The sequence below is a fragment of the Archocentrus centrarchus genome, chromosome 20 (assembly GCF_007364275.1).
Source record: "Archocentrus centrarchus isolate MPI-CPG fArcCen1 chromosome 20, fArcCen1, whole genome shotgun sequence".
Classification (NCBI taxonomy): Eukaryota; Metazoa; Chordata; class Actinopteri; order Cichliformes; family Cichlidae; genus Archocentrus; species Archocentrus centrarchus.
The window spans coordinates 28,345,085-28,366,749 of NC_044365.1; positions in this window are offsets into that span (position 1 = coordinate 28,345,085).

Sequence of the window (21,665 nt, forward strand, 5' to 3'; positions counted from 1 at the left end):
TCTGCGCTTTGTGTATTAAAGAGGCTTTAAGTGAATGAAGATTTGAATCAAACAAATCAGGCACTGGATTGTGACTGAAAAACTAATGAGTCCTAATGAGCTCTGATTTCCCAACTATGAAGATGATATACAGGTGCTGGCCATAAAATTAGAATATCATGAAAAAGTTGACTTATTTCAGTAATTCCATTCAAAAAGTGAAACTTGTATATTATATTTCATTCATTACACACAGACTGATATATTTCAAATGTTTATTTCTTTTAATTTTGATGATTATAACTGACAACTAATAAAACCTTAAATTCAGTATCTCAGAAAATTAGAATATTACTTGTGTCCTTGTTGGATCAAGGACACATCTAAAACCTGCAGGACACTGGGCCATGAGGCCTGGATTAGAGAATCACTGCTTAAGACCAATACAAAAAAAGGATTTTTAAAAATGTTGGCCAACTGAAAATTATGAATATGAAAAGTATGAGCATGTACAGCACTCAATACTTAGTTGGGGCTCCTTTTGCCTGGATTACTGCAGCAATGTGGCGTGGAGTCGATCAGTCTGTGGCACTGCTCAGGTTGCTCTGATAGTGGCCTTCAGCTCTTCTGAATTGTTGGGTCTGGTGCAACACATCTTCCTCTTCACAATAGCCCATAGATTTTCTATGGGGTTAAGGTCAGGCGAGTTTGCTGGCCAATTAAACCAGGTCCTTAAAGCAGGTACTGGTAGCTTTGGCACTGTGTGCAGGTGCCAAGTCCTGTTGGAAAATGAAATCTGCATCTCCATAAAGTTGGTCAGCAGCAGGAAGCATGAAGTGCTCTAAAACTTCCTGGTAGACGGCTGCGTTGACCTTGGACCTCAGAAAACACAGTGGACCAACACCAGCAGATGACACGGCACCCCAAACCACTTTACACTGGACCTCAAGCAACATGGATTCTGTGCCTCTCCTCTCTTCCTCTGGGGGACTCTGGGACCTTGATTTCCAAAGGAAATGCAACATTGACTTTGATCAGAGAACATAACTTTGGAGCACTCAGCAGCAGTCCAGTCCTTTTTGTCTTTAGCCCAGGCGAGACGCTTCTGACGCCGTCTCTTTTTCAAGAGTGGCTCGACACGAGGACTGCGACAGCTGAAACCCATGTCTGCATTCGTCTGTGCTGGTGGTTCTTGAAGCACTGACTCCAGCTGCAGTGTTGTTACATCACATCTTCTTATAACATTTATTTGAGAACTGAGAGGAGCAGCAAATTGATGCATTCTTGTGAACTTTAAATTAATCCATTAAAAATACGTAGGAACAGGTGCCAGTTTCTGGAAGCCATTTCTAATGTTCTGAGGCTCAAGTGTCCTACAAATTACACTTTCCCTCTGACAGTTGGATTTCGTTCTCACACTGAATGAGCATTTATTCGTTAAGAGTCCAAGAATGTTACATCTGGCTAACAGCGGCAAAAACAGCAGCGCTTACCAACAGAAAAGATCAAGATATCCTCAACAACTCACCTTAATATTGCTGTCATCAGACAGAAGTGAGCTTCACTGATTCACTGAGTCAAATCAGATTCCTTTCACAACATTTTACAGCCTCCCCCACAGTGAATAGACATGGACATATATTGACAGCTGAGGTTAACAGCAGACTAACAGCCTACACGCACTACAGATGAACAGTGGCCAGAGTTGTTTGTCCTACAGCGGCCACCATAGCTAGGATTATGCACTTGAAATGGGAGGGGTAAGAAAACAGAATTCAGATGACTGCCATCTGCAATCTACTGACATCTAGTGGTGAGATTTTACACACTGTACTTTTAATAATGCTGTATCTTCCAACATTAATGGTGCCATCACTGAAATGCAATTTACACATGTGTGACCATCAAAGATACTCACTTTTGGACTTTTTTGTTGATAACTGGAGCATGGTGGAGCACTGGTTAACACTGTCATCTCACAGCAAGAAGGTTCCTGGTTGGCTGGAACTTTTCTATGTGGAGTTTGCATATACTCCATGTCCCTGCAGGGTTTTCTTCTAGGTACTCTGGCATCCTCCCACAGTCCAAAGACAGGTATGTTAGCTTAAATTAGTGATTCTTAATTGGCCATAGAAGTATTTAAAAGAGAAGTATTTAAAGTGCATCGAATAAGGTGGAGGAAAGACTTTAGCAAATGCTAAAATGCTCTGAGTGTTAAATGTACATTACACAATGCACCCTGGAGAATACAGAATTCATAATTTCCCAAAAATCAGATATTAATTGGTCAGATCATGGGAAACTTTACTTTAGTCTATTTAAATAAGCTCAGGCCCAGTAAAGGCAGCAGTGTGATCCTGTTTTTATTTTTTCCTTTGTTTTGTAGAGTTTTATATTTGCAGATGCAGCAAAGAGCTTTGTTCACCAAGTGTTCCTGAGTCAATGCTGTGATCGCCACCATAGAATAATGTCTGTTTTTAATGCACTGCTACCCGAGGGCCCAAAGATCGTGGCCTTTCAATATCGCTTTTTGGCACGCACACATTATAGGAGTCAGACATGACACTCAGAGAATCCTGAACGGAAATCTAAAACGGCAAAGATGGTGGTGGAAGTATAAAATCCTTATTTGGGGGCAAAATTAACAAACACCGGAAGCATTTTTATCAAATTTGACTGGTGATTCTACAAATTCTGTTTTTATACCGAGTGTTAATTAACTTCAATTTGAAGTTAATTAAGGTAATTAATTAAGTCCTCTGAGACATTTCAAGACTTACAGAGTGTGAGGGGAAAATTCTCTCTGATATTATGATGAAATCCAAAAATGATTTAGACTATGACCTATTACCCTAATACACAGCTTTTTTTGTCCAGCTGTTGTTGGAATCAGATTCCAAATCAGCTTCTTTGTCATCATCTTTCAGCCACTCCCTTTAGTGGTTTCCACAGTGGATTATCTGCCTCTATCTCAGCTTATCCCTAGCATCTTCCTCTGTCATAACAACCCTCTGCATGTCCTCCAAATAAGCTTATAAATGAATAAGCTTGTATTTTTCAAAAATCAATAAATTTTTTTTCAGTTCTGGCCTTGAGTATCTTTGTACAATTTTAAATTAAATATAGGTTTGAATTACTGGCAGGTCATAGCATTTTCTTTTTACTTACTCTTTGCACAACATTGCACTTTAAATACCCATTTTTGAGCGTTCTTATTATTATTAATGCATATGATGTGATTGAAAGATGGCATACATTTGCTAGAAATTTCATTTTCCAAATATGAGCCAGACTTCTCTGTGCAGGTAGCAGATTTGCTCATAAAGCATTCAGGAGCCCTGGTAATTAGCAGCCTGTATACAGAGGCCTCTGAGTGGCAAATAAGGCGAGTGAGTGAGATTGTTCCTGTCAGGCAGGTAACAGAGCGTGAACATCCCATTAAACACCTCTTTTTCCTCTCAAGATCAGATTTTTCTCTCATTCGCATGGATCGCTGTGGTCTTTCTGCACCTCCCCGAGTAGATGCAGCACCCCGTTAGCGCTGAAACATCAGCAGGACTAAGTTAACAAATTCCCCAAAAAGATGTCCCCAAGCAACAAGTGGCTGCTGTAGCTGCCATTGTTATTCAGTGCCTGTGGTTAATCCAGCCTACACTCTTTAGTCATTTGTTTGTGTGGAGGAAATCAAAAGAAGTTAAAGCAAAGTCTGGGATAGGACCCCATACAGTCAGGGAGAGAAAACCAAGTGATGAATGCATGCTGAATTGTTGCATTTGTACGAGCATGGAGAAGTGATGGTAGTAGATGTTGACTCAACAACCCCGGGGAAGACTGAAAACTGCTGAACAATTTATGAGCTGTCATGAAATGTTGTGTTTTTCGCAGTAGGAAAATAACACTGATTACCGGCGATTATTATGCAGTGGAAGCCTTGAACAGGGATTGGGTGGGGTGGGGGGGTACAGTAAGCGCAGTTTAAATTACTTTTAAAAGCAGAGCACCACATTACCTCACACTCCCTCTCTATCTTTCCCCACCTGAGGCCAAGGTGAAGCCGTGTGGATTTATCATTTTATTTGTTGTTACTTTGAGGCTGTAAATAGACTGAGTCAGACAGAAGATGCTTTAACTATCCCACAGTGTATTAGAGCATCCCCTTAAGTGTAATTTTTTTTTTCCACACGCTTGTATGTTTTGAAGCAAACATTCCCTAATGCAGCTTCAGTCCAGATTAACATTAACGTGTATTCAAAGCAAACAGATGAGAAAGATTTTTCAAAGCAGCTCTAATCTCCATAACACGCTCGCTGCCACGCTTAAAGAAAAATATGTTTTTGAACAGCGACATCTTTGAGGAAAATTGTGTTTTTGCCACCGATTCTCCGAATCCTAGACTCATTAGGCTACATTAGCATCTGCTTTTGGTGCTACTTTCCAAGTTTCCAGACAGAAAAGCAGCCTCTTCTTCCTTTATTTTCTTTATTTTCTTCCTTTATTCCAGGCAGAAGGAACCACAACTTCTAGCAGGGCTCACCCGCAGATCTGTGTGGGTAGATAGGAAGCTGGCACGACGCTTCCAGTTCCGTCATGCCAGACTGAAGGATGAATGTCACCGTAGGCACTAATGCCAATTGAGAGATGGTACCATAGATTCCACCCTGAGACATCTGGAATCCCAGGTGCCCTTCCCGACCGATCCAGGTCTCAGCTGCAGGAAGCCAGGAGTCCTCGTGGATGCCAAAAGCTTCGCACCACCAGCCAAGCTACACTGAGGCTTATCAGCTCCACCAGAACCCTTTATGGGCCTATTCACCTCAATCAAAGCTGTTATTTAGGTAACGAGCCAAGATGGCGGATATCGCTGCGCTCCAATTACCCACTATGTCTTCTCCATCTTTCCTTGCCAACTTCCCCACAGGCCCTGATTCTACTCATCTTGCCCAGCTGCTCTGGCGCTGTTCCGCTTCTTCGGTATCTGTGCAGAGGGAGACCTTTCAGAACAGAAGGGCTCTGTCAGCGCTAGATTCACTCGCAAGGGATGACTGCCACGGCGTTTAGCTGGTCTTATCAATAGTGCAAAAGTATCTCTCAAAGTGTAATGTCTCTGGCAAATACTGGTGTCCAACAAACTACCAGAGAGCTGTAGCCAGACCTTTCTTAATGACATGGTAATTATATCAACTGAGTTTGGATTCTAAAGAGCATTACTGCCATTTGCAATGAGAATCAACCATTACAAACAGATGTTTGCTGCAATCAAATTTGTGTTTCTGTTATATGAAAGACACAAGCAATTACCCATTTGATGTTCCTTTTTTTTTTTTTTAAACCATAGTCACACTGTTAAATCTTGCTGTAGTGTAGCCTTTTAAGCCTTTAAGTAATGTTGTGAGATTACATAAATACTCTAATGGGTACAATTAGGTGTATTGTTTCATTTTTGAATTGCCTAATGACTACTTTTCAACCCTTTCACCATTAGCTGCACTTTGTTTTTCATGCTTGATGTAAAGATATATTAATAACATGCTAATTTGCTGAATAATGGTGACTGGTAAACCAGCCATGGCTCATGCTAAGCTACGAGCTGTTTCTGATAGCAGGTGAGCACCACTGGTGTTCTAAAGTGTACTACAGAACCGCTAAGGTAAAAAGGCGCAGACAGTTCACCATTTAAACCTTACATCAGCATTTTAGCACTCTCATTGCAATATGTACTCTATGCTGGCATGCTGACATAAGCATTTAGTTCAAAGTACAGCCTCACAGACCTAGACCTGGGCTCTCTTTGTTCTACATGCATATACATTTTTAACACTTTATGTCTATGTGTTGATGATCCCGTGTATGTGTGTGTTATACTTATGTACATTTCAGCCACAAAAGATGTCTTATTTTCTAGTATTTTTTTACGAGTGAGTATCATAGAAAATAGACTTCATACAGAATGTGAAATCACTATTTGTTCTCTTACGCTCTCACTGCAGTCCTCACTTTTGCACGTCTTTGATCAAGTGCGGCTTCAACAGCCTGTTTCAACTAGAGATGACTCCAAAAAAGCAATTAAAGACTGAAGTCATCAAAACAAAGCAATCAGCTTTGTTGCCAGAGTAAACATATGTCCTTAACCTGTAGTTCATGAGACTCACATTAAAGGTTAATCACAGGTAATTTAGCAGAGAAAATGGTCTGTGTTATAAATGCACAACAATGGATGATAGGAGTGCCAGTTGCTGATCGTGAAGTATTTAGTTATGTCGTGGGTCGCCATAAATGAGCAGCACAATGTGAGCAGCGGCAAGCATTTGAGACTGAAATGTAAGAGATCGCGTGTTGGGAATATTTGGATCATCAGAAAGGCCGTACCCAGAGGGAAGGTGTATGTACACCAACTCACCCTCATTTATTTGAGGAGGTAATGTATCTGACAGATATAAATGGCCTTCATTATTCTTGTTTTCCCAGTTAGAAATAATTTTCTGGTTATTGCAGTAAAGGTGAAGACCAAAGTTTCCCATTTTAGTGATCAAAGGCAGTGAATCTGAAGTAGAAGACCTCTGGCTAGTACAATGAACCTGCCTGAATGAGAAGATAAGAAAAGAGGGCTTCATATTTTATCAAACATTGTGAAGGTTAAGTGTGCTTGGATCCATTTGGATTCATTTGTTAGGTGAATTGCGCCTAAAGTTATACATGTAAGTACTGCAAATGTTGAATTTCAATGGGGTCTCTGACTTGAATTGTCCCACCTGATAGGTCAAACCAACAGATAAAGCAAGCTTGCCTTTGAAGAATTATTATGGGAAATTATTAATATCAGTTTCAAATGTTTTAAAAGTTAAACCCCCGAAATGTTCAACATGCTAAATGCGGCAGAGACGTGTATGGCTGTTTTATCAAGTAAAAGGAATAACCTTAAAACTCCAAAGTCATCCGTCCTTCTGCAGTAGCTCTGTTTCATTGTGCTGGAGCTGCAGTTTAGTCCCAGCGTTATTCAGCTCCACTCTCAGAGTAATCACCTCCAACTTGTGCTCCTCAGTGTCTTTCATTGGCTCATTCTCAGGTCCACAGCATCTAATCTGGTTTGTTGCTCTGAGGCTGTCGACAGAAAAGCAAGGACGGTTCGTATCACATTTAGATTTACAGAAAACGGTAGAGGTTAAGAAAGTCTGAAAGCTTATAAAAAAGCATATTAATCATTCATTAATTCTAAAGGATAATGCTAGCACACTTTGTTGAATTGTAATGTGATTTTTGCAAAGGACTTTGAATTAGTCAGAAAGTGTTGGACTTTAATGCAATTAAATTTTAACTATTTTAAATATGATGAAAAGTAAAGAAGTTTAGGCTATTCACCCATCTTCTTCCGCTTATACTTTTCAGGGTCACCGGGGGCACTGGAGCCCATCCCAGCTGCCATAGGCTCAGAGGCAGGCAGGATACACCCCAGACAGGCTCCCAACAGAGAGAGACAGACAACCATTCACTCTTGTGGTCAATTTAGAATCACCAACTAATCTAACCCCACTCACTGCATGTCTTTGGACTGTGGGAGGAAACCGGAGTAGCCAGAGAGAACCCACATGGGCATGGGGAAAACATGCAAACTCCACACAGAAAGGCCCCGGCCAGATGGTGGATTTGAGTCCAGCACCTTCTTGCTGTAAGCAGCAGTGCTAACCACTGCACAACCGTGCGGTCTAGTTTAGGCCAGAAAATGTAAAATTATATAATATGCGGCACTGTGCAAATGTCTTGAGCCCCCGCTCATCTCTTTATATATTGCATCCAAGGAGCCAGATGTTTTTGTAATTTTTTAAAGTGGTCTTGAACAGTAGTTCTCCAGGTTCTCTGAAAGTACCTGACTATTTTCAGAGGACGGCTCTTTTTGTTTTGTTTTGATATGTGAATTATTCAAGCATGAATATACCTCAGCCTTTTCTCCCTGTTTCCCTTATTAGCTTTATTAATAGCCACCCTTCCACTGAGATAATTTCTGATGAGGCATCTGAGAATAGTGAATGGATCAGCCGAAGGAACAGATGCATCTCTCATATGTGAGTGTGAGTTAGGCACCCACAGTAACTCAAAGGATGAACCCATGGGGATTGTTAGAAAAACTCTGTTTTTGCCACATATACTGTGTTTACATGTATGTTTGCACATCTTTCGATTAATAACGGCACTTATTTGCTGTTAAAGACTTCTATTCATTGTGGCAACTTGTAAAATGTTGCTCCTATTGCATCACTCTTTCAAACAAAAAAAAACCCATCATTGATTAAATTTTCATCACAAAATTTCATCACAAATTAACCCAAAGCTTTGTGCTCAGCATTCACACACCGGTTTGTTTTAGTTGAGTGTAAATATGAGATGATTCTTTGCATCATACCTGTTGCTCCTTTCTCCACATTCTCTATATTATTATCTTTGGAGCTGCACTCGAGTCTCAGTGGTACTCAGTACTGCTATAAAAATGGCCACTTCTCCTCTCTGATTGCCCAGATCTCCCTCACCGGCTGCCACTCTCTGTTCAGCAGAGTGTGGCAGCCACTGCTTCTGCTGATAGCGCTAAAATTGTAAAGAGGGGGAAAAAGCATGAGTCGCTGTTCTGCATTCAACAGCTACTCAACAAAATCCAATCTATTGTAAATACTACCATAACAAATCTAATGAAAATATTCAAAGCATAGCCTCAAGCAAAATTCATCTGTGGCATGCCTGAAATGAAATATTTGAATCAATATTTCAAAATATACACACACAGCAATGGGAGTCATAAAAAAAAAAAGGATGCCTTTAAACCAAACTTCAAACAAACTCAGATTGACTTTGTGGAAAGCATTTGAGCTTTTACATCCAAATGTCTTGCATTTCACTGCAAAGCTGACGGTTATGAAGCGAGAAATGTACCCACACGCCCGTGAATCACTGTGGATATTATTTCTGCATTCACAAAGTCAGGATCTCATTTATTGTCATCCTCAGAAGAATAAGCAATTCTCCAGTGTTGTTGTGAATCATCTGTTCATAATATTCCTGGCAGAGCTTTTGAGATGTACCATACCCTCAACCTTTGTGTGTACTTTTACTCCTGTTTTGAATATTTTTAATAATAGTGCCAGGAATAGCCCTTTGCATTTGGTTTTGGATGCTAGTTTAACGCTTCAACATCATCAAGTAATGTGGCCACACTGCACAACTGCAACTGATGCTAACAATAAAACACAAGGATATTCTCCTTGTGCACACTGGTGTTTTTATAGGTTTCAGCGCTGCAGCTCAGCCATCTCACACAGGAAATACCTGAATGCCAGCGAGAAGACCGAACTCGCTAATTTGTACTAAACAGCTGAAGAATTTCAGCAAACTGAAACTGGATCCCCGATTCGGGGGGTAGACAGCTTATATTTTAGAAAAACAATGGTTTGATGAGATATCACTCCTCAACCACAAGCAGGGTCGTCACAGCCAATCACTCATCTGGATGGTACTCAGCCAAGATGAGACCAGAACATACTCGGCAGCTCTTTGAGTCCGTGTAATTGACACTAAAATCAATTGTACCACATTTTTACTACATTTACAATCAGCTACAGCACTAAAACCACCTGCCTCATATTGTATGCCCCTCCTCTCCTACTGCCAGAACAGCCCCAACACACTGAGGCATGGATAAGGCACCTTTGGGGGTGCCCTGCAGTCTGGGATGATTGCTGCGGGGACGTGAACTCCACAGATGCTCAATCAGATTGTGATCTGGGGTTTGGAGGTTGGGTCAATGCCATGAGCTCTTTGTTGTGTCCCTGAAAGCATGCTTAAGCTTTTTTGTTTGTTTGTTTGTTTGGTTTTTTTTTGGGGGGGGGGGGCTGTTTTGTGGAGTGCATTATCATCTGGGGGGATGCTGCTGCCATCAGGGAGTGCTGTTGCTATTAGGGAGTGTTCTCGATCTGTGACAATATTTAGGTGGGTGGTATGAGTTAAAATAGCATACACATGAATGCCAGCATCCATTCTGGTTTCCTCAGCTCCACCATCACAGTCCTCAGTCGTGCACCTTGTTTTATCACAACCTGGATCACTTCTGTGGATAAATCTATATCATCACTGTTGACAAGAGCAGCACCCGAGCCACTAAAACCAAAGGAACTAAATCACTGGTCAACGGTTTTACCATAAATTGCCTGCTTGGAGATAAAACACCCATTTTCTGATGGCTTTTGTTGTGCTATGTATATTAGATACTTGAGTTTTAATTGGAAAAAGTGAGCTTATCTGTTCATATGACAATATTTAACCTTTTGTCTTTACTGTATGTAACAATGTAAATTCAGAGAAAAGGTCTATATAGAGAAGCTTAATAAGAAAGTGCAGCTGGGTTAGTCCACCTCAATTTGTAAAAAAAAAAAAAAAAAGAAAATAGAGATGGGATGCTGTGACATGAAGACATCTTGGTTTCACCACTTGCCTGCATGTCTGTCTGTGGATGTCTCCACAACCAAACCTATTTAATTATTTAACAATGCACTGCACCAACAGAGGAACTGCAAACATTATATTCATTTCACTGATGCAAGTACTGCAAGTCATAGTACTTTCAACAGCATAGTGTGAAAGATAATGAAAAGCATCACTACTGGGGATATTTTCATATCCTTTCAGTAGGATGTAATTTGACTTTGCAGCATTTCAGGCTTTCTGCTACTGGGAGGGTTAAATCCAAGGTCAGTTTACTGGTCAAATCGAGATATTATCAAAACTGCATTTCATATTTGATATAATTCCAGTTCATGTGAGCCCAAAATTGAATGGATAGTTCAGGAAGAGTGGCCATCTGACAATTAACACCTACCCCCACTTGGGCCATTTTTGCCAGAATTTAGGGGTCAAAATCTATTTTAGTCACTTCTGGCTTTAATTAAGAACATTTGGTCTTAGAACTGGCCTAGCAGCATATCACGAAAACTGGAGCCAGCCAACAATTTTAAGCATCATTTTTCAATTTCAGCAACCAAAAATGAGTAAAAATTGGTTTCAGAAGCATTTTGGCTGTAAATCAGAGTAATGAGTAACTCGTGTCCATCCAGTCCACTATCTGTAGCCAAACAGCTGCAGAAGGAAAGTTTGAAAGTGTGTGTTTAGTCAATTACAATTTCAAAGAATTAAAGCAATGGAACTGGCGATTTAAAAAATGTATTCCTCTGAGGATTCACTGAGGAGGATGTTTCTGCACTGTGCTGAGTTATTCTTACTTAATCAAATTCATTGAGTAGTATTCTTTGACCATGCCTTTTAAAACTCTAGAAAACTGGAGCTATCTCATATATATTACCGTTTCTTTAGAGCAGAACAAGGCAGAGAACATATAATTTCACACTTTTCATACTTTTGAGAAGTTTCTTTATTAAAAAGGTCTCATATTTCATATAGTCTTGTGTTTTTGTGGGGATTCTAGCTGCCAAATAAATGCGCAGTGAATAACATTTCCTTTTGAAATATAGATACTAGCTGATATTAGAAAATACTGAAGTACTGTAAAATTGCACAGTACCTGAGTAGATGTGTTTAGTAACTTTAAGCCAAATTTATTCGCATGACATCATTCCTGGCACAACCACATGATTCCTGCTATAGAAAAGACTAGATTTCAGCCCTAGAGGTGTAACTTATCTTACAGTGAGGCTCTCCCATTCGACATATCCAGCTGAGAGGTTGGATTTCATCTCATTTTTTCCCCATCATCTATCACTGACCTAGCTTGTTTTCCTTTCCCAATAAGACCAATGGCTTTTCACAAATTTTATAATATATGCATATATGTGTTTTTCTTTTTAATTAATTTTTCATCCCATTACAGCATCAGCTGTCCTGCTGATTTGCTTTTTGCTGTGAATGATTATGGACGGTGAGTGTGTGACTGAAACCATGAAGTGTGTGGGAGTGCTAGCTGAACACGTATTGCCGCGAAGGCTCTTGGGGTCTGATATAAAAGTTTGTTTTGTTTTTTTTGATTTAGTGAATCATATTTACAGACACTGATGGAAGAGGAGAAGGACTGAGACAGCACGTGTGAACTGCAGGTGTTAAACCAGGATGAAGCCAGAAACTTCTACGACACTGCTGGTGTGACTATTTGTATAATTAGCTTCAAGTGTCATTGCTTGTTTTTACCCGCTGAGCTCACCGCACGGCTGGAGATCATTCACAGTGTCAGATAAGTTGTCCATCCCAGACAGTTATTATCTTTTAGATGCTATATCCTCTGAGGGACTGCTTTAAATGTTTACTGTTCATTACAGTCTCCTGTGTGGAAAATCCATCACCCGGTTGCTTGAAGGCTTAAATGAACTGAACGAGTGTTTTCAAATATTATTTGACCTGGGTTTCAGTCTCGGTTGCGGGAGCATGAAGCAGCATAGCTGATTTCTCATTAGGGACAGAGTGGAGGTCAGGGTGAAAAACACTGCACTCATCACCTGCAGGATGACAAATGAAGCCCTTCATGAGCCACAGGATGGGAGGAGATGAGAGAGAGAGAGAGGGGAAAGTCAGAGAATGAGAAATCGACAGACAGGCGATGACAGAGAACGATACAAGCAAGAGAAACTCAAGACAGACTCTTGTTATTGTCTCTCCTGGTGCTGTAACATCTTTCATTTTTACATATTAAGTTTTTTTGTTTTGTTTTGTTTTGTTTTGCTGCCATTTTCACAAATGTACAATAGAGGCCCGAGCTCCCCCCGAGGTATGGTTTGTCTGTTTGATTAATGAAAGCACTCAACATAGGCAGTGGAACACTTAAGGGATTCATGCTCATAAGAAAATTGATTACCTTTAACTAGAAAACAATGGCAAATAAGGAACTGTAATGACTGGCTACCTGTTTTTAGTTCGCGATCATTACAGGAAATCAGTCCAGGAAAGTAATCACGATGTTCTGTAAAGCTTTAATATTAATGGTTCTTATAAGTGCATATAAAACATCACTAAAAACACTCGTTTTCTCCTCCAGCAGAGTGATCACAGGCATCATATAATGAGATGTGAGAACAGTTCTGAATGCCTTTCACACTTTCAAAGTTTGCGGCCACATTAAAAAATACGGCATTTGGATCTTAAATTTTCAATTACCTAAGCTGTTTAGGAGATTAATCAGTGTTAATTTGCACTGCAGCTTCAGAAACAACCAGTAACTCATCTTTCTCTAGCTCTTTACTTTACCGCGGCCGTACGATTAGAGTCAGGCTGTCCTGGATTAAACCAGTTCTTCTTTTCCCCCACCTCATTAGATCCATCCGCTCTGCTAATGGACCTTGTGATGAGCTATTGATCTACAGCAAGGTGTCTCAGGAACTAAGTGTGAAGGCTAAAAGCAAAACAGCAGGGAAAAAAAAAAAGCTAAATATTCTCCAAAGTAATGTAGGAGGTATTTTAATAAGGCTATTTATTAAAAGGTTTGCCCAGGTTAGACCACTTAAAATCTGAGCTAATTTTTTTAAAACTGGGACCTTTGAATCCACACAAAGAAAGCAGAACTAAGCTTCTCATCGCTTTGATGTCCACTGACTAAAATTATGCCCATCTCTAGACTTTATCAGCAGCCGTTACCTGTCACGCGGTCTGTAAGTCAGGCTGTTTCTAAAAGGCACCTTCATCTGACATCATCCTTTTCTTAAATCTGGTTTGTTTTAAAGATGATATATTCTGATTTTGGAATAGTTTCCTTTTTTAATACTGTACAGTACTGTGCAAAAGTCTTGAGCCAGCCCTTGTTTCTTTAATTTTTTAAAGTGGTCTTGAGAAATAGTTCTCCCGGCTGTTTTTGGTTTCTTAAACCACTTAACATTGCCTTATTAATCATTCAAGCATAAAAAAGGCATCTAACTCAACTGAACCATTGTTGTGTCTTCAAATAACAGACAACTTAGCAAGGAACCAATTTTAAATTGGATCTTTAGGCACTTTGTTACGAGCAGCCTGTCATGAAAACACATTGTTTTTTTCCCATTTCTTTAGTTGAATCTATGAGAAATGCCAAACCTAACACAGTTTGACAGACATAAAAACATATTTTTGCACCAACAAAGAGTTATTAGCTGCAAACTTGGTGTATTTCAGCATGGTGTGTAGTGTGCCCTTAAAAAAAACTGAGGAAACTGGACAAGTGGAGGACAAAAGAAGAAGTGACAGGCCTAAAACAAACTATCTACACCAGATAAACAGTATCTGAAAGGTGTCCTTATGAAACAGGAAAGAATCCACCAAAGAAAACACACAGGACATGAGAAGTCCATCTGGACCTTCAGCTAATCCACCTACTTTTCACTGAAGCCTCATCAGAAACATCTCAGTGGCGGGGCGGCTGTCGTTTGACCTCCTCGGAGCCTGGACCTCAATATTACCGAAGCAGCGTGGGATCATGTTGACAGAGAATGGAACCAAGGCAGCCAACACCCAAAGAAGAGCTTTGAATGTTCTTCAAGAAGCCTGGAGAACTATTCCTGAAGACTGCTTACAGAAATTACAAGAAAGTTTGCCACGATGCATGCTGGTAATGAAGCAGGAGGGCTGTAAGCAGGCAGTGGTTACATAAAGATATACTAACTGCTATAAGCAGACATAAGATGAAAACAAAGCAGGGATGTGATTGAATATTCTAAATTTGATTATATAATTAAACGTAAAAAAAAATAAAAGATAGTGGGTGAAAAAAAAAAAAAAAAACAGTGCTGCCAGCGACTCTTTCTCTCTCTGTCTCTTCTGAGCGGCACAGAATGCAAAGCTGGATTTCCACCAGAAAAGTTGTTAGACACAGCGCTGCCGGGGGTTAACGAAACACCATCCACCCACAGTCGCCATACCGAGTGTGTGTCAAAGTCAGAACAGCTGTGTGGCGTAGGTGCAGCTCCCACTGCTTCAGGTGCTGGACACACTGCACTGTTATTTCTGTGGATTTTTTTTTTTTTAACAAGTAACAGAATGAAGCTTTTTTTTTTTGACAACCCTGCTCCAAACAACCTAAACTGGCCGTGTGAAAGTAAAGGCCGCAACATGTGCAAAGGTTAATGTTAATCGATCATTAACCCTTCTGCCATGAATGCTTGTTTGTCAACATGCCCTTTCCCTTTTGCCAAATAAATGGTGATTAATTTAACCTTTAACAACCTTAAAGGAAAAAAATTTGAATCAAATACCATCAAGAAACTGCCTTACTTGGTGAAACTCCTCCTCAGCTATGTGATATTGGCTATTAGTGATGAGGTTTTTCATTTCCGGAAAAGGATCAGATAAATTAAGGGGCAGAGTGAGTGATGACGGTAATTAGGATTTGGTTGTCCTTTCACAACCTCTGCTCTTCAACCTTCTCCGAGACCTGTAAGGACTTTCTTTTCTCTCTCGTGCCAGCTCTGAATGAAAGATTAATAACATCTATCAAAAGGTAATTATTAATAAGACCCCAGACTTGTATGAACTGTCATCCTGGAGGAGAAGACTGATATTTTTTGATTATTCCATGCCAAGCTGTTTACAGCCTTTCATCTGGGAACAGATGAGGATACAATAAGCAGTTTTGCTTTATATGCAGCCTGTAATTATCCTGGATTTCATTGATTTACTTTATATTCAACTCGGCCAGACTTCCCACAGCTTATTGATAGAGATATCCTGGCTCCAATTTGATTCTAGTGGTTCACACACAGCTCTATTATATTTCCTACAGTTCTCCATTTATTCATCGTGTGCTTCGCCTGCTGTTTGGGAAGATTTGCAAGGCAGTAGAATTTGATCCCTCCCAGAACAAATTGAGATGTACTGTACTTGCAGTGCTCAGCAGTAGGGCTATCCAGCAGCTCAGAGAAGCCATGTTGTGCTGACTTGACTTGAGAGCTCACCTCAGCACACACACCTACACGATGGAGCTACTCTTCCAGTTTTTCGGAAAGAATTCAAGTATGAGTGTGCCTTGTGTCTGTGCTGATGTGCTTTTGAGTTTAAAGGGTATATTAAAAAATATCACCTGGTGGAAGTGTAGCTCTGCATAAGTACACTTTTATAGATGCAAAAGAAAAAAAAAAGGAGGAAAGCCATTATTCGGTGCTAACAGCGGAGAAGTTTGTCTGCAAAATCCAACACTGGTATCTCACAATATTTTTTTTCCCAGACAGTGAAAGCAGCGGGCAGGCTAAATCTGGATTTAAGACACATAAACACCCCTGAGAGTCAGACAGGGGCCTCAGAGTTCATAGATTTGATGTTGTAAAGCCCTCTCCCCCTCCTCGCACTCTATCTCATATACACCAAAAGGCTCTTTCTCCACCTCCTTCCCAATGTCTCTCTCTTTCTTTCTTCTATCCTCCCCACTCACCTTTTCTCATGATTAGATTGACTGGCTTTGTTTTGGGGCCCTGCAGCACAGGGCTAAAGAACCACTATGAAGGGGAATTGCCTTTAAACAAGATGAGGTTTGTCTCAGCTTGTCAGCCCTCAGTTTTAACCACAGGGTATTCAGAGTGCATTGCAGCACATTGCCTGCATGCCCCTGGCCAGGTGAGGTAGATCACTTCTCTCTGGTTTACTATTTTTGCCCTTATTTGAACTGTATACCAACTGTGGAAGCATCAATCAGTGCCAGCGTGTCTGGAGGAGAAACTGAGATTAAATGACTAAATTAAATGACAATGATCGTGGCTATGATCTATACTGATGGCAAATTCAAAATCAAAGCACATGATCTACAGCATCTGATGCTGGTGTGGCATTGGGTTATCCTAGGGGCTCTTCTTGTATGACCGTTATGGGCATCATGGTGAGGAATGGATGCACTTACAGAGCGAATAACACAGCAGTATATCAGTGGATTTATGCTTACAGTTGCCTCGCAGCCAAGCGCCGCTACCTTCTTTCCTTCTATTTTTTTTCTTTACCCCTTGGCTTGTTTCCTTGAGATTCATATCAATTTGTCCTCATTTTGCCTCGTCCTGTGGTAGTGGTGCGAAAGCTGAGATGCAGACATGGGAAGAAGATGTGTGCATCTGTGTGTGTGTGTGTGTGTGTGTGTGTGTGTGTGTGTGTGTGTGTGTGTGTGTGTGTGTGTGTGTGTGTGTGTGTGTGTGTGTACACGTGTTTTTTCTGTCAAGCAGAGGGAGAAAGAGCTCTAAGGAGAAAGAGAAGAAAAAGGGAAGCAGTGGCGAAGGTGGCAGGTGGAGGGAGGTAGTCTGGGTTTCTTTCCTTGTCACAGGAAGAGTGTCTAGCCTGTAACAAAATGCCAAGCAAATGAGGACGGATCAGGGGGCCGAGCGTAAGCCTCTCTGAGCCCCCATTACTGAGCGCAGAAGACAGATGGGAGTGCTCTTCTTGAGAGAGAGAAAAGAAACACTCGCATTAATACACACCCTCGTGTGTACATAGGTTTCAAGGACACTGTCATATACACAAACACAAATATATACCACATACAATGGGACAGAGATGGGGAGAAATAGATGGAGATGGATGGCAGATAAATTACCACAGTCCTTGGAGAGTATACAAACAGAATAAAACTCGACTGAGGATGCATGTCTAAAGTTATCAGGCAGAAAATAAAAGCTCAAACACTGAGTCAATGGTAAGATGCACACATAACCCAGCGAATGTCTCACTACTAACATCAGAGAGCTATGTTAATTTCCAGATTGCAACTCATCTGCATCCATTACCGTACCTAATGGTGATGAATGACGAAAGATAACGTGATAAATTTTTATCTCGGAATTTCAAATATTCATTCGGCATCTCGGCACACGCGAGCATGCAAATTGTTTGCTTGACTCTGGGTTGCCTTTCAAACAATTCACATCAAAACCACGACAAATGATTTCCTCCCGGGCTTCCTTAACGACTGCAAAGTGTAACTTTATGGGCCGTGACTAAAACTCTTTTTATTATTAATGTTTCTGGTCAATGGTTTCCGTCAAAAGGAGACTAGAGGAGCAGAAGCAGCTGAACGAGCGAGATTTATGGAGCAACCCTGGCGGTAGTAGGCTCATATCAAACGGCACGACAGCAATCAAGCCTTTTACAATGGCTGAGCATCAGGCAGTTCTCACAGTGTAATACAATACCCATATCACCCCCACTGAGGGGAAAAGAGGTCAGCTAGGTTTCAATTTATTCACTGACTATTCTAGAGCACTTATACCAACTGCTGTTTATATCAAGTTTTAATGGACGGGCACAAAGTCTTACATCAGTTCAAATCAGCGAGGTGGTAACTGCAAAGCTAAACTTGAGTAACTGCATATTAAGATATAATTTCATAATGCACCTTCCACCATAAAAGTTAAGCACTATCTGTGGTTGCTTTTCCACCTGATTTTACGTTCCTTTGATTAATACATAATAACTTCTCACCTAGACATCTCAGAACCACACGTAATGGCTTAGACCAAAGAGGACACTTGCACCATTAAATCCATTAAATTCAGAAGCATAAAATATGTACTGTAATTAGTCATGTCTATCAACATGTGTGGCATTGAATACAGAATTTCCTCTGAAAAGTCTTCACATTTTACGTTTGTATAAGTGTGCCAAATTTCAACTTTCTCTTAAAAAGAAAAAAAAAGGTTTTGATGCACTCAGCTGAAAACAAACCCAAGGCTGACTGGAAGATACATTTTCCAAATACAAAACCAGCTCCCTGGCACTTGATGCTTCCATTTTCACATATTTGTAAAAAGCAGCCGTAACTAGCAAGGGCAAGCCCCCAATTATTGACCACATATATAAGTAGTGTACATAAAGCTGCACTAAGAGTATAACCAAACTTTGGGGTGGGATTTATTCCAAGCCTTTAATGCCTTGATGTTACATTTTCCTTATTTCTTGTATAAATGTAGCTTTTACGTACACTATATTGCAAAAAGTATTCACTCATCTGCCTTCACAGGCATCACACATGCAGCATCCCATTCATAATTGACAGAGTTTAATACGTCAGCCCACCCTGTGCAGGCTAGTCAAGTTCTGCCACACCAAACTCACTACTTCATGTCTTTATGGACCTTACTTTGTGCACTGGTGTGCAGTTGTGTTGGAACAGAAAGGGACCATCCCCAAACTGTTCTCTCAAAGTTGGGAGCATTACATTATCCAAAATGTCTTCGCAAATGGTTGTAGAAGCAGTCTGCATGGCTAGGTGATTGGAAGTGATTGGAACACCTGAATTCAATGATTTGGATGGGTGAGTCAATACTTTTGGCAATATAGTGTATAATGTATACATATTCATAAGTTTTTCCCCTATGTATTGTGGACCATATGATGCAGAATTAGAAAAACTTAGTTGTTCCATGTCAAAAATGGTGCTGTATTGGAGATGGGAGGTGGGAGCATGGCGAGTTTGCAGGCTGAAGGTGGAGGCACAGTAAGGCTGTACTCTACAGACAGTAGCCTATAAAAGAAGGTTGAAACTTCACCCGTTGGTTTCTAAAGTCCTGTTTTGAATCACTGAAATGAGCATTTCCCCCGCTGGATGTGGTGAGGAGGAGTGGGTCTGACTGTGCACCCACACACTCACTGACTAATGATTTCTGCTTGACAAGTCATATCCCAATGAGTGTGTTGTTTCATACCACAGATAATCCTCATGAAAATAATATGACCAAGATTTATAAAACAGACTTCATTTTTTATTCAGTATGACCCAAAATGTGTGACTGAGAACATAAACTCAGCAGGAAAGCTGTTTTTGCTGTAGACTTCTATAGCACCGAAAGTCTTTTTGCAACCACAACTATTGCCACCTACTGGCCTTCAGACAGAATGCAGGTGTAAGGCACTTCAGCATTGGCTTTATTTTTCCAACTCGATAGCTATGTCCATGTTTTATTCTGTGCATGGTGTACCGTGCCTTGGCATGATACTGCCCCTTCCCGTGTGCTCTACGCTGGAGTACACTTCAGTTTGCCTGCACATCTCAGCTCCCCTCACTCTCATTCACAGGTACATTTTTGAAAAGCACTCTTGCAAAGAACAATGCAGTTTATGTTCTTCCACTTATCCTTTTCAGGGTCGCGCGCCTTTGGAGCCTATCCCAGCTGTGATAGGGCGAGAGGCAGGGTACGCCCTATACAGGTCGCCAGTCTGTCACAGGGCTAACACAGAGAGACAGACTACCATGGACACTCACATTCACACCTTTGTGCAGTTTGCATTTTATGGTCTTTTTTTTTTTTAATTGTGTGAATTTTTAAAGGCAGTCCTCTCTGGAGGTCTGTGCCTCTGCACGATCACTAAAGCCCAATTAAAACACCTGCTCTTACTCGTTCAAGCAAGGTCATGGTACATTTTTATGTGCCCGGGCACAGAACACTGCAATCACACAAGTTAAATGAACTCTACTTTGGGAGTCAAACATGCTCGGGCACATTACTTGTCATCAAGTTTGAGTACACCCTAAGTGTGGTGTCGGAGGAGGTGTGAAAACAGGCGAGTGAATGGAGTCTGACAGCAAGTAAAAGATTCAAACTGACTGAGTTGGTGGATGATGAGGTGATGGCTCTATATGCACAATAGTGCTGGATTAGTTACAGGAGAAAACACGAAGAGCTAACTTAGCAAAACACAGCAGGACCAAATCTTCCAGCAGGCAGAATGATCTGGCAGCGACTGGAGAGCCTGAGTAGATATACTGCAGTTAATGAGCCACAGGTGTGCTTAACAGAGACGGAGAGCTCCTGATTGGAGCATAGCTGGGAAAATGGAAAAAAGAGAAAGAAATCCTTACTGTACAAATCTTTTCTTTCTTTTCATTTCTCAGTTTATACAAAATCAGTTTCCTTTTCCTCTCTTGGCATTTTGGTGGAAGCACCTGAGATGCAGTGGACATATTTGTTCATTCTCGCTCATACCGCCGCAATTAAACTCACTTCTCTCCTCATTTCTCTCCCCTCCAGGTGCATTCTAGGGATTGAGTCATCCTTGAAGATGGCCCACTGAGATAAATATCCAGGTCACAGGCAGCAGAAATGGGGGGGCGAGGAGACGGAGGCGTATAAAATAAAGAAAAGACAAAAATCAGGATACATAGGATATGACAGAGAGGGAAAAGAAGCAGAAAACAAGAGGAGAGGAATAACACAAAGGAAACTAGAAGGGCACTCAGTAGAGCACATACCTCCTCCACCCTAAATTTTCTATGTGCTGATACTACACTGCAATAGATCACCCAGTGCTGTCACACTCCATCATAAATTACTAGATCACAAAGACAAGGAATTTATTTTATTGGTGTGTAAAACCTGTAAAATATGATTTTATCTTTTTATTTTAAAAATGAGATCCATGTGAACAGATAATGGCATATTATATATATATGTATATTAGTCGGGATATATTTTATTCAGTTTATGGACCCTAATAGCATCCTCTGAAAAAACTAAATGAAAAAAAAAGGAAAAACAAACATTTGCTGAGATATAAACTGCATGTGTGATTTTTTGTGTAGGATTTGTAGTTCACTTTGTATTATTGTGAGTATTTTAATAGAAAAATAGAAAAGGAACAGTAACTGCTTACACCTAAGTACCGATTTTATCAAGATAGATAAAAAAATGAGAAATTTTTAAAATTTGACAATGAGGTTTTTTTTTTTTAAATTGTGGTGACCTTACCTTTGACCTTGAAAATGAAATCACATG